The sequence below is a fragment of the Halichoerus grypus genome, chromosome 9 (assembly GCF_964656455.1).
Source record: "Halichoerus grypus chromosome 9, mHalGry1.hap1.1, whole genome shotgun sequence".
NCBI lineage: Eukaryota > Metazoa > Chordata > Mammalia > Carnivora > Phocidae > Halichoerus > Halichoerus grypus.
In genome coordinates, this window is record NC_135720.1 from 131,730,438 (window position 1) to 131,743,510 (window position 13,073).

Consider the following 13,073-nt stretch of genomic DNA (forward strand, 5'->3'; position numbering starts at 1 on the left):
CGTTCTCCTCTGTTTCTTAGAGCAGGATAGATTTTAGGCCTATACGGAGGGAAATGATTTAAACTTGCTTTTGAAAGAACAGGTGCTGAAAGCATCTGTCTTTGTTGGAACCCTGAGTCACTGCAATCAAAGCATGATGATGTACAGCATTCAGGTGGGAAGGAGAAAACAAACAAACCTGCAAGAGAGCAAACAAATCCGTTCAATGGCTACTCAGAATTGGAAAGGGAGCCACAACCAAAAATACAAATGAGTTAGAAAAAATAGAAGAAAATCATTAAAACAAACAAAGTTTATGTATTCGTCCATTCACTCGCCAACAAATATCTGAGTACCTACCATATACCAGTCTGGGCGCTGGACACACAATGAACAAAAAATCTCTGACAAATCCGTGAGGAAGCATAGGTAAAATCTGACACAAGAATAAAACACAAAAAATGACTACAAAACCAAACCAAACCAAAGATGAAGTCAGTTTATTAGTATGATGTGTTATTTAAGGGAAACCGTGTGTAGTCCTCGTATCACAGAGAGGGCCATGAGATGACAGCATTATGTTCCATTAAACATCCCTGGATGATCTGTAAGAGAAATAGCACTAGTTTGGGTGGCCCCTGAAACAGCCCAGGGTATAGATGAGTGGTGTTTTCTGACTGTAGGCATAAGCCCTTGTAGGGGGAAAATGGTACAGGACAAATAAAATGGGAGTGCCAATGTGAACCAGTCAGTTAGGAATAAAATAGTACCCCATTCTGGGCAGAACCATGTCCTAAGTCTGTAAAAATTGAACAATGATATATTGCTTGCTTTCCATGACTCGTTTACATTATTTAATTTTATTTTTGTGATAGTCCTAATATTAGATAGTATTATGTTCCTATCAGACATGAGAAAACCGGTTAGAAATGGACACAGCTGGGATTAACACCCAGGTTTACCTCCAAGCCACTGACGTTTCTACCCTACTACATGGTCATCTCCAACCAAACTGTTGAGAGACAAAGACAGAGAGAGAAACTTGAAAGCCACAAGGGAGAAGTGACAGATTGTATGATGTACAAGGGATCCTCAATAGGACGTGCAGCTTACTTCTCATCAGAGACCATGGAAGCCAGAAGACAGTGAGATGCCATATTGGAAAGGCTGAGAAAAAAAAAATTGTCAACCAAAAATCTGTATCAGGCAACATTATCCTTCAAAAATAATAGAGAATTTAAGACATCCCCAAATAAACTAAACCCAGGAGAATCTGCTTCTACCAGATGTGCCCCACAAGAAACATTCCAGAGACATCATCAGGCTGAAATTAAAGGACACTAGACAGTCAGTCAAATACACATGTAAAGATAGCTACATTAGATAATTATAAGTTTTTTTAAAGAGTTTATTTATTTATTTGACAGAGAGAAAGAGGGAGAGAGAGCACAAGCAGGGGGAGCAGCAGAGGGAGAGGGAGAAGCAGGCTCCCCGCTGAGCAAGGAGCCTGATGGGCTTGAACCCAGGACCCTGGGATCATGGCCTGAGCTGAAGGCAGACGCTTTAACTGACTGAGCCACCCAGGCACCCCTATAAGACAGTATTAATGTGTTTTTTAAATTTTAAAAAAAAGATTTTATTTATTTATTTGACAGAGAGAGAGAGAGAGCAAGCACAAGCAGGTGGAGCTGCAGAGGGAGAGGGAGAAGCAGACTACCCACTGAGCAGGGAGCCCAACATGGGGCTTGATCCCAGGACCCTGGGATCATGACCTGAGCTGCAGGCAGACGCTTAACTGACTAAGCCACCCAGGTGCCCCAAGATGGTATTAATGTATTTTTTGTTGTTTGCAATTCCTTTTTTTTTTTCTATCTGGTTTAGATGACAACTGCATAAAACAAGAAGTATAAATATATATTGATGCAAGCACAATATACAAAGATATAATATATGACAATAACAACACGAAATAGTTTTAGTATACTATTGAAATTAAGTTGGTATTATCTGAACTAACTTTCGCACAGCAAAGGAAACCATCAACAAAACCAAAAACCTATTGAATGGGAGAAGATACTTGCAAATGATGTATCTGATAAAGTATTAATATCCAAAATATATAAAGAGCTAATATAACTCAACACTGAAAAACAAATAATCCAATTAAAAATGAGAAGACCTGAATATACGGTTTTTCAAAGAAGACATATGAATGCCAACAGACACAGGAAAATATGCTTAATATCACTCATCATCAGGGAAATGCAAATCAAAACCATAATGAGATATCACCTTACACCAGTCAGAATGGCTAGAATAAAAAAGACAAGAAATAGCAAGTGTTGTCAAGGATGTGGAGAAAAAGGAACCCTCATGCACTGTTGGTGGACATGCAAGCTGGTGTAGCCACCACGGAAAAAATATGGAGGATCCTCAAAAACTTAAAAATAGAGCTACCATATGAACCAATAATTCCAGGACTGGGTATTTACCCCATGAAAATGAAAACACTAATTTGAAAAGATACATGCACCCCTATGTTTATTGCAGCATTATTTACAATAGCCAAAATATAGAAACAAGCCAACTGTCAATTGATAGATGAATGGATGAAGAAGATGTGGTGTATATACACAATAGAATATTACTCAGCCATAATTAAGGATGAAATCTTGCCATTTGTCACAATATAGATGGATCTGGAGGGTATCATGCTAAGTGAAATAAGTCAGACAGAGAAAGACAAATGCTGTATGACTTCATTTATGTGTGGATCTAAAAATCAAACAAATTAATGAACAAACAAAAAACAGAATCAGACCTAGAAATGCAGAGAACTGATGGTCGCCAGAGGGGAGGGGAGTGGGAGGATGGGCAAATGGGTGAAGGGGAGTGGAAGAGACAAGCTTCCACTTAGGGAATGAAGAAGTCACGGGAATAAAAGGCACAGCATAGGGAGTATAGTCAATGGAATTGTGATGCTGTTGTATGGTGACAGATGGGAGCTCATTTGTGGTGAGCGTCGCATAATGTAGAGAGTTGCTGAATCACTAATTGGTACACCTGAAACTAATGTAACTGTGTGTCACCTGTGCGCAAATAATAAAAAGAAGATGTGAATATTATTTAGCCTCAAAAGAGAAGGAAATCTTGCCATTTGCAATGTGAATGAAGCTGGAGGACATTAGACTGAGTGAAATTAGATGGAGAATGATCAATGTTGTATGACCTCACTTATATGTGGAATTGAAACACACCAAACTCATGGCCACAGAGAACAGACTGGTGGCTGCCAGGGGTGGGGGGTGTGTGTGGGTGGTGGTTGGTGGGGGATTAAAATGGATGAAGGTGTTTGAAGGGTACAAACGTACGAGTTCTAAGCTGAAGAAGGGAAATAATGTACACACAGCGTGGTGACTCTAGTTGACAATGCTGTATTGTATACTCAGAAGCTGCTGAGGGGAAGTCTTAAACGTTTCCACCACACACACAAGTTGTGACTATGTGAGTCGCTGAGTGTGTTCACTTAACCTTAGTGTGGTCATCACAACATGTATCAAGTCACTACCGTGAACACCTCCAACTTACACTATATGTCAATTCTATCTCAGCAAAGCTAAAAAGTGAAAAAAAAAATTAAAAAGCAATGCAAAACCTTGAAGAATTGTATGCAAATTTGAATATTTAGATCCTCTGGCTGCAGCTGGAGAATGGATTGCCAAGAGTAGGTGGGCAGAGACCAGGCAACGGACGGTCAGAGAAGCACAAGTGAGGGTCAGGGCCGTGAGCAGGTCCAGCTTAGCCATTCAGCACAGCGGGCCCCATGCCCTCGGCCCAGGGCGCCTGTTAGTGGCCTGTGAAAATGTTTAATTTGCTTAGCTTAAAATCAGAATTTAAAAATGAATATAATAATGTTGAACATATAATAACGAATTGAGCTTGGATTATATCTGTCTTTATATGAACAAAGTGATAAGATGTAATTTTAAATATATTTTTTTATGGCATCAGGGCTCCATGAAGGCAAGAGTGCCCAGGGCTTCCTGGCGTCATCATGGGGCTCCGGCCGTGAGAGCAGAAGGAAAGTGACTCGGAGGATAAAAACCAATAGGGTTGGTGATGATTGGACTGCAGACCCTGGCGGTTGGGGCTGGTGGTGGCCACGGCTGAGATGGTAAACAGTGGGGAGAGGCCTTGGATTGAGGCGTCTGTGGGACCTGGAGGATGAGAGATGGGCAGTCTGTGTGCATACCATGCTGTGGTCCGACCAGCGAAGTCTCATTTCTTTGGTCTCTGCTACTGCGACGAGAAAATCGCTTTCCCAGATAGAAGCTTCTTTTGCAATAGCATTTATTATCCTGGGATTTTACCTGTCTTAACTTTTATTATAGTAATTGGAGGTCTGGGGACTGTTTGGAGAGCTTTGAGGGAGTATCATTCTTTTGCTGAAATGTGTAAACTCTATCAGTACTGATTACGTTTTGCAAGATGCAGAAAACCCTGGCTGATTTAAAAATTAAAGAAGAAAGAAAAGAAAAACAAAAACAGCTATTCACTCAGCCCCTCTTTGCACATTTAGGCAGATAATACCATGAATGCTGGAGCATAAACAACAAATTATATTAAACAAGCCACGCTACGTACATCTCCATTGGAAACACATTAGAAAATTAAACTCAACAGCTGCCAAATGTACTAAATGATCAAATCAGAAGGAAGTGAATGTCTTTTTGAAGCTCTCCAAAAGGATTTACAACTAAAGTGTTAAAAAAATTAGGAGATTCTATGCATTTGATGGTGACCCTAGAAACATCTTAAGTATCTTTCGACGGCATCTTCGGTTCATGTTTTATTAAAACCTTTGTTTCTTCAATTATATCCGATAACATAAAGCGTTTTGTACATTAGAGAGAATCTGAGGTCTTTTGCCCATATTAAAAAAAATCTCACATAAAATATATGACATCCAATTTAGTCTTTTCTGTAATAAAATAAAACTTGACCCAACACATCGTAATAAAAGAGCAGTTGAACCAGACCAGATGATCTACCCCTGAGAAACCCACAAGTCATCATTTTGATAATTTCTTCTTCCTCAGACATCAGCAGAAGTGGGTCTTTTGTAAAAATTAACTATGCTAAAAGTCTCTTCTCTTTAAATTTCTTCCCGACAATTCTTAATTTTTAAGATCAACCAGAGCCATAAAATCTATACATATTGAGATCTCACCATCTTCCTTTTTCCTCTTGCCTCTGATGCCTGGGGTCATGGTCAGGCCAAAAACAATTAAGCAGAATGTAGGTCAGTTCACTGGGTGATCAATTTACCCATTCTTTTGGGTCCTTGCTCTGAAGATTCCCAGGCTAACACTATGGCAGGTGCTATTTTGAGCAGGGATGAAAGAAGAGGATCTTCAAAGAATACCACTGCATGGTGAGCAACGTTTCTAGAGCACATGACGGAAGGGCCTGCAGAAAGGGATTCTCAGCTTCAAGAGCCCCCAGGAGACTACATGACTACGTATGGTGACACATTTCTTTTAAGAAGAGGGCGGATCCGATGTGGAGTGGAAGACCCTGGCTGGAAGGAGAACCCTGGACTCGGAGTCAGGTGCTGGACTGAGGACCCTGTCAGGTCGTTAACCAGCTCGTGTGTGTGTGTGTGTGTGTGGTAAGTCTTTTAACTTCTCTGGGCTTCAGTTTCTTCTTCTGCAAAGAGGGTGTCAGTTCATCTTTCAAGTTCACTTCACGGGCTTCCATGAACGTCTTGGTGGCCGAAGAATCTGCTGTGAATTGATCTCCCCCTTTCTATGAAGGGTTACTTTTTTTCAGGTTGGTCATCTTATCTTCTTCACTAGTGTGGCAGGCAGAATAACACCCCTCTTCCAGGATGTCCACGTCCTGATCCTTGGAACGAGTGACTGTGTTTCCTTGCATGACAAAAGGACTTTGCAGATGGACTAATGGATCTTGACGTGGAGAGATTGCCCTGGGTTCTCCTGGTGGGCCCGAAGGCACGGCAAGGATCCTTCTTTATAAAGAGGGAGGTATGAATGTCTGAGTTAGAGAGAGAGAGACGGATTTGAAGGAGCTATCCTGCTGGCTTCAAGAATGGGGGAAGGGGCCATGAGCCAAGGAATGCAGGTGGATTCTAGAAGCTGGAAAAAGGCAAGAAAACAGATTTGCCCCCAGAGCCCGCAGAAGGAAGCTCTGCCAATCCATTTTAGACTTCTGACTTGCAGAACTATAAAATATTAAATGTATGTTCTTTCAAGCCACTGAATTTGTAGTAGCCACAAAGAAACTCCTACACCTGGAGAGGGTGGACTTCCGGGTCTGTATCCGCCCTCTGGTGGCAAGGTCAAGTAACATACTAACAGCTCGGCTGCTTAGCATCTGTCCATCCCCGAGGAAAGATTTTTCATTGACAGCCTAGGAAACTGCTGCAGAGGATTGGACCCTGGCAGGAGAGGAGAGTGAACGGTACAGGCAGCGCTCAGAGAAGAATCTTCCTGTTCGCTTAAAGCCATGTCTATAAACATCCTTTCTCTGTGGAAGCAGGGGACCTGCAGCGGGGGATTTGCATCTGGAGGCTGAGCTAGCAGAGGCAGCATCCTCTTCAGATGAAACCTTGTTTGGATTTGTGTAGTATCAAGTGGCTCAGAGCCCAAGAGCAATAGAAACACAATTGCAAAGTTGGTATGGCTGCCGCAGGAAATTCACTTGGAGGGATGGATTTCAGAAACAGACCAAGTCTGTAATAATTACGCATACGCATTGATCGATATATCGCTGGTGGGTAACACTGGAAGGCTGGGGTGTGTCTGTGTGCATCTGAGCTGGTTTGAGATACCCAGGGCAGAGGCCCAAGGAAAACTCTAGCTAAGGTGTTGTGGAGGCTCACATGACATAATGCATTCGATTATTAAACAGTCATGTCCATTAGCGATGGCTGGCAAAGGGACATTTAATGGTGCTCTATGGGGATTATCATGGAGATGGCACTCACAGATCTTCCCGACAGAGGATCCCACAGTCCTGGCTCTAACAGGGAAGTCTCCCCGCCCATCATGCCTTGCATAGAACATACCCCAGAGGAAGAAGGGCCGACCTACAAAGCTCACATCGTCCCAACAGGGAGCTGTCAGATGTCGAAGGCAACACTTGCCGAGGCATATTGGAGGGAAGCAGATTCCTGGAGAAATCGATTTGATGTTGAGTCAGTGTTTGAAAGCACTTAGTAAAAGGGCTTAAGCAAAGACTTAGTCTTGTTGGTAACAGAGCCGATTAAGGAGACATTCCAGAGAAGACCACGTGGCCCAAGACAAGGCTGGAATGCAACACTCTGGATTATTCACATAGCCATGCTGCTCATCCCTGAGATGACCAGGACAGGAATGTCAGAATCTACTCTACATTGCTTAGCTTCTAGAATGTATATAAATTCACAAATGAATGCCACCGTTCTTGTTCGTGGAGCCCTTCTGCTGGCTTGGTGAAGTGCTCTTTGTGGCATTCACAGGTAGCTGAATTGTGCAGGGTGCAGAGCCTCGCATTCCGGATTTTCTGCTCCGAGGTGCTGGTGGCGTGTGTACGGCGTTCTCAGGGAGACGGGGCATCACCCGGTGATGAAGCCCGGAGCTTGGGTGCACGAGAGGCACTGAACTTTGCTCCTCTCGGCTTCAGTTTTGTCAATCTTAAAATGGAGGTTAAAATAGTACCTCCCTCTAGGGTGTTCATGAAGAAAAAAAAGGAGTTAGCGCCTACAAAAACCTAAGCAAAGGAAGTGCCCCGCGCAGAATCAGCATTCAATGTGTCCTCATTCTTATTAATAATTCGTCTCTCCGTGGGTTACTTCTGCCTGTGAGTGATGATCGGGTGGCCAGAAGCTGTGAGTTCAAAATCATACCCAAGAGCAGCTGTTCCGTGGAAGAGCTGAGCATGATAACGAAACCCTAACTACCCTAATATTCAGTGAGTCCTGAGCACCTGTTCTACTGCCTTTGTGGTTGGCAGCTTCTAGCAAGTTCTCTGGCAAGAGCTGCTCCATTTTGTAGTAGAGATTTAAACTCCCTTTCCATCCTCTGCAGGGCCAGAGCATGCCTTGGGGCCTGTGGGCTGATTAAATATGAAAACTCCAGGACTGGAGAGACATCTTTCTTTCTTTCTTTCTTTCTCATCAGCGAGAAGGCACAGCAGGTGCCCTTCCAAAGGCAGAGAACATGGATGCTCCCCCATCTGTCCTTACTGACAATACCTAGAGTCCTCAGGGCTCCTGAGGCCCAGGGATCACCTCCCAAGGCAAACGCTGCTCTTTCATGGACCAAAGGAGCCCACGGGATGCCGGGATGCTCCCTAGGCTTGGGGACAGGGTCCCCCTCCCCGGGAGACCGAGCACTCAGCTGTCCTCCTCCCAACCCCGTTTTGTACTGCACAGGACGTGTCCTGGTGTTGCAGAAGCGAACGCTAATTTCCTCTTCAGTGGCACACCAGGAGTGCATCTGGGGGCGGGGGGGAAGTCACCCTGTCTACGTCCTGTCTCTCTGAGCCCCAAATGCCCGTGCCGCCTGACAATGGCACATAGGGTCCGCCAGGGAGGAGATGGCAACAGCTCTGCCTGACGGCATGGGCTGACTCAGCTTCCTGGGGAAGACTTCCTTTCTTCCTTGACGACATGTCTGAAAGATGATGACTCCTCCATCTGCTGGAAAGCTGTTGAGTTTGGCCAAGGCTCGAAAACTTCTCTTATTCCTTTTCATCTCTGCGGGCTAACGTGCTCGACGGGGATGAGGCAGGTGCAGTCGAACACAGCATCAGCCCCGCAGACCCGGCGGGGTCCTGGCTGCCCCCAGGGGCTGCTCCCTGAGCCTCCCCACACCCTGCCACAGTCAGGGTAAATGCTTTCTTTTCAATAACTCCTTGGACCTCACCAAGCAGAGTCATACTTTTTACCTTATTCAGTCCCCATGAAAATCTCATGGCATGGGAAAGGAAAGAACAGTGGTGTTCTTATCCTACATCTCACATCCGTGCAAGGTACAGATACCTAAATATAAGAGCGGCTGGTCTTTATTGAATACTTGCCATATGCCCAGCACTATTTTAAATGCTTCCCCAGATTTTTTTTTTTTTGCTGATTCTCATTATAGTCCTATGAAGAAGTGTGTCACTATCCCCCTTTTACAGATGAGAAAAGTGAAGCCATTATAGGATAAATCACTTAGCCAGGATCACCCAGCTGGTTGGTGTCCAAGTTCAATTTAAACCCAGCTGTCTCAGGGCAAAGCTCTTGCTCTTCATTCTTAGGATGATGCATCCTTTGCAGGACTCCAAAGAAATCTCATGACAAACTAGCAATGTAGGAATCATTATTTACATTTTACAGATGAAGATGTAGGTTTTAGAGAGGATAAGGAACTTTTTCATGACTACACATTTTCTGTCCTTGAGAATATGGGTGAATCTAATCTAAGATCTCTGTTCTCTCTTGAGTCAGGGATCCAGTTTTATTTTGCTCTTCCGTTGGCTCACTGTAAAAATTGTGGGATCTTAGCGATATGTGTCTCCTTTTCTCAGATTTGGTTTCAGGCCATGGAATGGTGGTGGTACAGTGACTTCTAGAAGAGACGATTAGCCCCGGAATCATTCAGATCTGGGGCCACCCAGCTCCAGCCTCCACATGCTGAAGTTACCACAGTGACTAGACAAAGGAAATAAATATCTGTACTTTGTTTCCATCTGTGTGGAGATGGTCATGTGGACCAGTTTGAGCCAACAGACAAGCCAAAATTCATCTACCAGGGGAACGGGGGTGGTTTAGGAAAGCTTTTACAATAAGAGAAACGAATGCAACTGGCACTACCACTTCCTCATTCTTTCTCTCTTAAACCAAAGTGTGATGCCTGGAGGTTCAGCAGCCATACTGTGACTATGAAGCTGTCAACTGGAAATGGCAAAGAAGAAAGATGAAAGAGCATGGTTGAGCTTTGGATTGTTTGCCTCCAGACTTTCTGTGTCAGAAAAACAAACTCCTTTGCTCCTCCTTTTTTATTTTTTATTTTTATTTTTTTTAAAGATTTTGTTTATTTGACAGAGAGAGACACAGCGAGAGAGGGAACACAAGCAGGGGGAGTGGGAGAGGGAGAAGCAGGCTTTCCGCTGAGCAGGGAGCCTGATGCAGGGCTCGATCCCAGGACCCTGGGATCATGACCTGAGCCGAAGGCAGACGCTTAATGACTGAGCCACCCAGGCGCCCCTGCTCCTCCTTTTTTAAAAGCCCCTCTTTGTTGGAGTTTGTCTTGCTTTGTGAATGATACAAGGTCTAAACACCTAGACTAGTTCCAGGAACCTCGTATCCTTGTGTCTGTTGGGGAAAGCTTAGTTCCACGCTGTCTCCTCTCTTTCTCTCCTGCCCAACAGCTTCACATTTTTTTCTTCATCCCTCAGGGTCTCCTGTGAAATGTGGGTGCTTTGTCTCCCGCTAACAATGTACGAAGGATACATGAAGGGCAGCTTCAACCATATATCTTAATCTCTGAACAGGAAAACTCAAAGTTCTTTTTTTTAAGTTGGAGATTTAAACTGAGCATTCTGCTTTTATGTGGCAATGTCAAGAAAGCCTATATTCTGTATTTGGGGTTGTGTGGATTGCCCTGGAATTAGAGCGGATTTCCCCCAAAACATGTTATGCATTGTTCTGTTCCATAGCTACCAAGCTGGCTGTTGATATGGACGCATGGTCTGTTGTTCATTCCCTCAGCCAAGCATGACCAAGACCTCCTGCTCTTTCTTAATTTGGTGGAGTGAATGCCTTGATTAGTTAAAAAAAAAATTCATGGTGTTTCCAGGAATTATATTCTTCTTCTATTTGAAACAAATTACCAAAAATTATTCTATTTGAATCAAATGTAGTTGTTCATTTTCACCTAGGGGGCCTGGACCTCAATATACATAAATTTAAGTGGAGTAGGGTAACATAAAGAGTTTAGTAACAAACACACATGCACTCACACATGTGTGTGTGCACGTGCAACTCACGCATGCACACACAGACTCGGTGCAGGGATGTATACTAGAATGCCTAGAATAGTTATTTTAGCTAGTTTAAGAAGTGTGCGTGGGATCCAGGAAGCACATTCAAGTGATATTGGCAGAATGTCTTTAGAAGAATTCCAGAAAGACTGAGCTGGGCCATAGGCAGCCTGTCTTTGATTTCTGATTCTGCCGCTTCCCCACTGGGTGGCCTTGAGTAGGTTACTGAATGCTTCTGGACCCCCGGTCCCTTGCCCGAAACACTGGACATTGAACAGGGTTTTTTGTTCATTTTTGTTTTCTTTGTTTTGTTTTTCGTTTTTTGGTCTTTGTGGCTCTGACATTCTGTGACTCTGACTTCCCCCCACATATTACATTTTTCTAGATTTTTAAAGAAATGGTATCAAGAGCACTGGCTTTCATTTAATGAAAAGTAATCTCCTTACTTCATACTAGTTATAAAAATATAATCAGGATGTACTACGGGCATAATTTTTTAAATTACATGAAGAAATATGTGACTGTGTCTTTAACTCTGTGTAGGGGACACCTTCTGAAAAAGACACAGAAAACCGAACTACAGAAGTCGACATACACAAATTGAACAATATCAAAATGAAAACTTCTGTGTTATAAGACAGAACCTGGAGACCGGAGGACTATATTTGCCTAGGTGAAATGGAAGAAGGATGGGTATCCAGAGTATACTTGTGTGTTGATATTGACAAATCAGTTTGTTTCAGGGCTCACCTCGTGGAGCCTTTCTCTAGGGCATCATAGTTTTGCATTTGCAATTCTATCAAGACTGGAAGTTGAAGTCTGCTTAAGTTAATAAAACTTCAGTTTCCCCAAGTGTAGAAAAGCGGGTAATATATATATCGATTCACAGAAGAGGAAATAAAAATGACCAGTAAGCATATGAAAATTGGCTCTACTCTTTCCTCATCGGGGACATTGAGATCAAAACTAGGAGATCACACATTCCATAAGGTGCTGGCAAACATAAAGGGAAATAGGGAATAAACACCATGCAGCATATATAGTTGTATTGCCATTTTGGAGGGTAACTTGTTAGTGCTAGAAATTAAAATCTTGCCTATGCATTTCTTTTTCTTTGCTTTCTCTATGGCCTCAAATGTGCAGATTTGGATTAGTTATAATCTTGGGTTGTGGCTCACTTTAAATATGGTCCCATGTATGTCTCATTCATTTGTTCATGTTTACTGCATGTGTGAACTCATCAGTCAGTGCAGAACTAGGACCTTGACCGTGACTCTTACTGCATCACTATCCCCAGGATAACACATCTCTCCACATCTACCCAAGGAAAGAACGTCTAAAATCATGTGTTCCTAATGTTGTCCTTTAAATGTGTATACACAGCTTTATCTCATCTATATGAATTCCTAAGAGGTATATTTTAAAATTCTAGTGTGGCTTTTTTTTTTTTTTTGCAACTTACCATAAAAGGGCACAAAGCCATCCAAATAGAGAAGAAAAGGCCTTTTCCAGGAAGCATTCACACACAACCAAGACCAGGTCAAGCCCAAGGAGAATCTGGTTTCATGGCTATGTATTTATAGAATGATTTCCATTTGAAAATTGTTTTCCAAATATTTTAGGAAGCCACCGTGGGAGACTTTTCAGTGAATGGAAAAGAAAAAGAACTCATACCTCTGTGAAATTTTTATTAATTGAGAATTACTGTTGAGAATTTGGAAGAGCTTATGTGAGATTTGAAATGGAAGGAGGTTTTGAAACATTCACATGAGGATTCCATTAGAAAGTTTGAAAAGGCTTGAAAAGACATGTTAAAAATAATTTAAAAAAACAGAGAGAGCGAGGAAAGGTAATTACCAGATAAGGAGGTTTTTTTTTCTTTCTTTTTTTTTTTTTTTTTTATGTGGCAAGTGATAAAACAGGCTGGTTATTAACCCGGCAGGTAGAGGGACAACCCACTGACGGTAATTGGGGAAATGAATGCTCAGGATAGCAATTCTTCCCTTCTTCTGAGGAAATCATTGCTTAATTGAAGCGGATCCACGAGAATCTTTACAATTTCT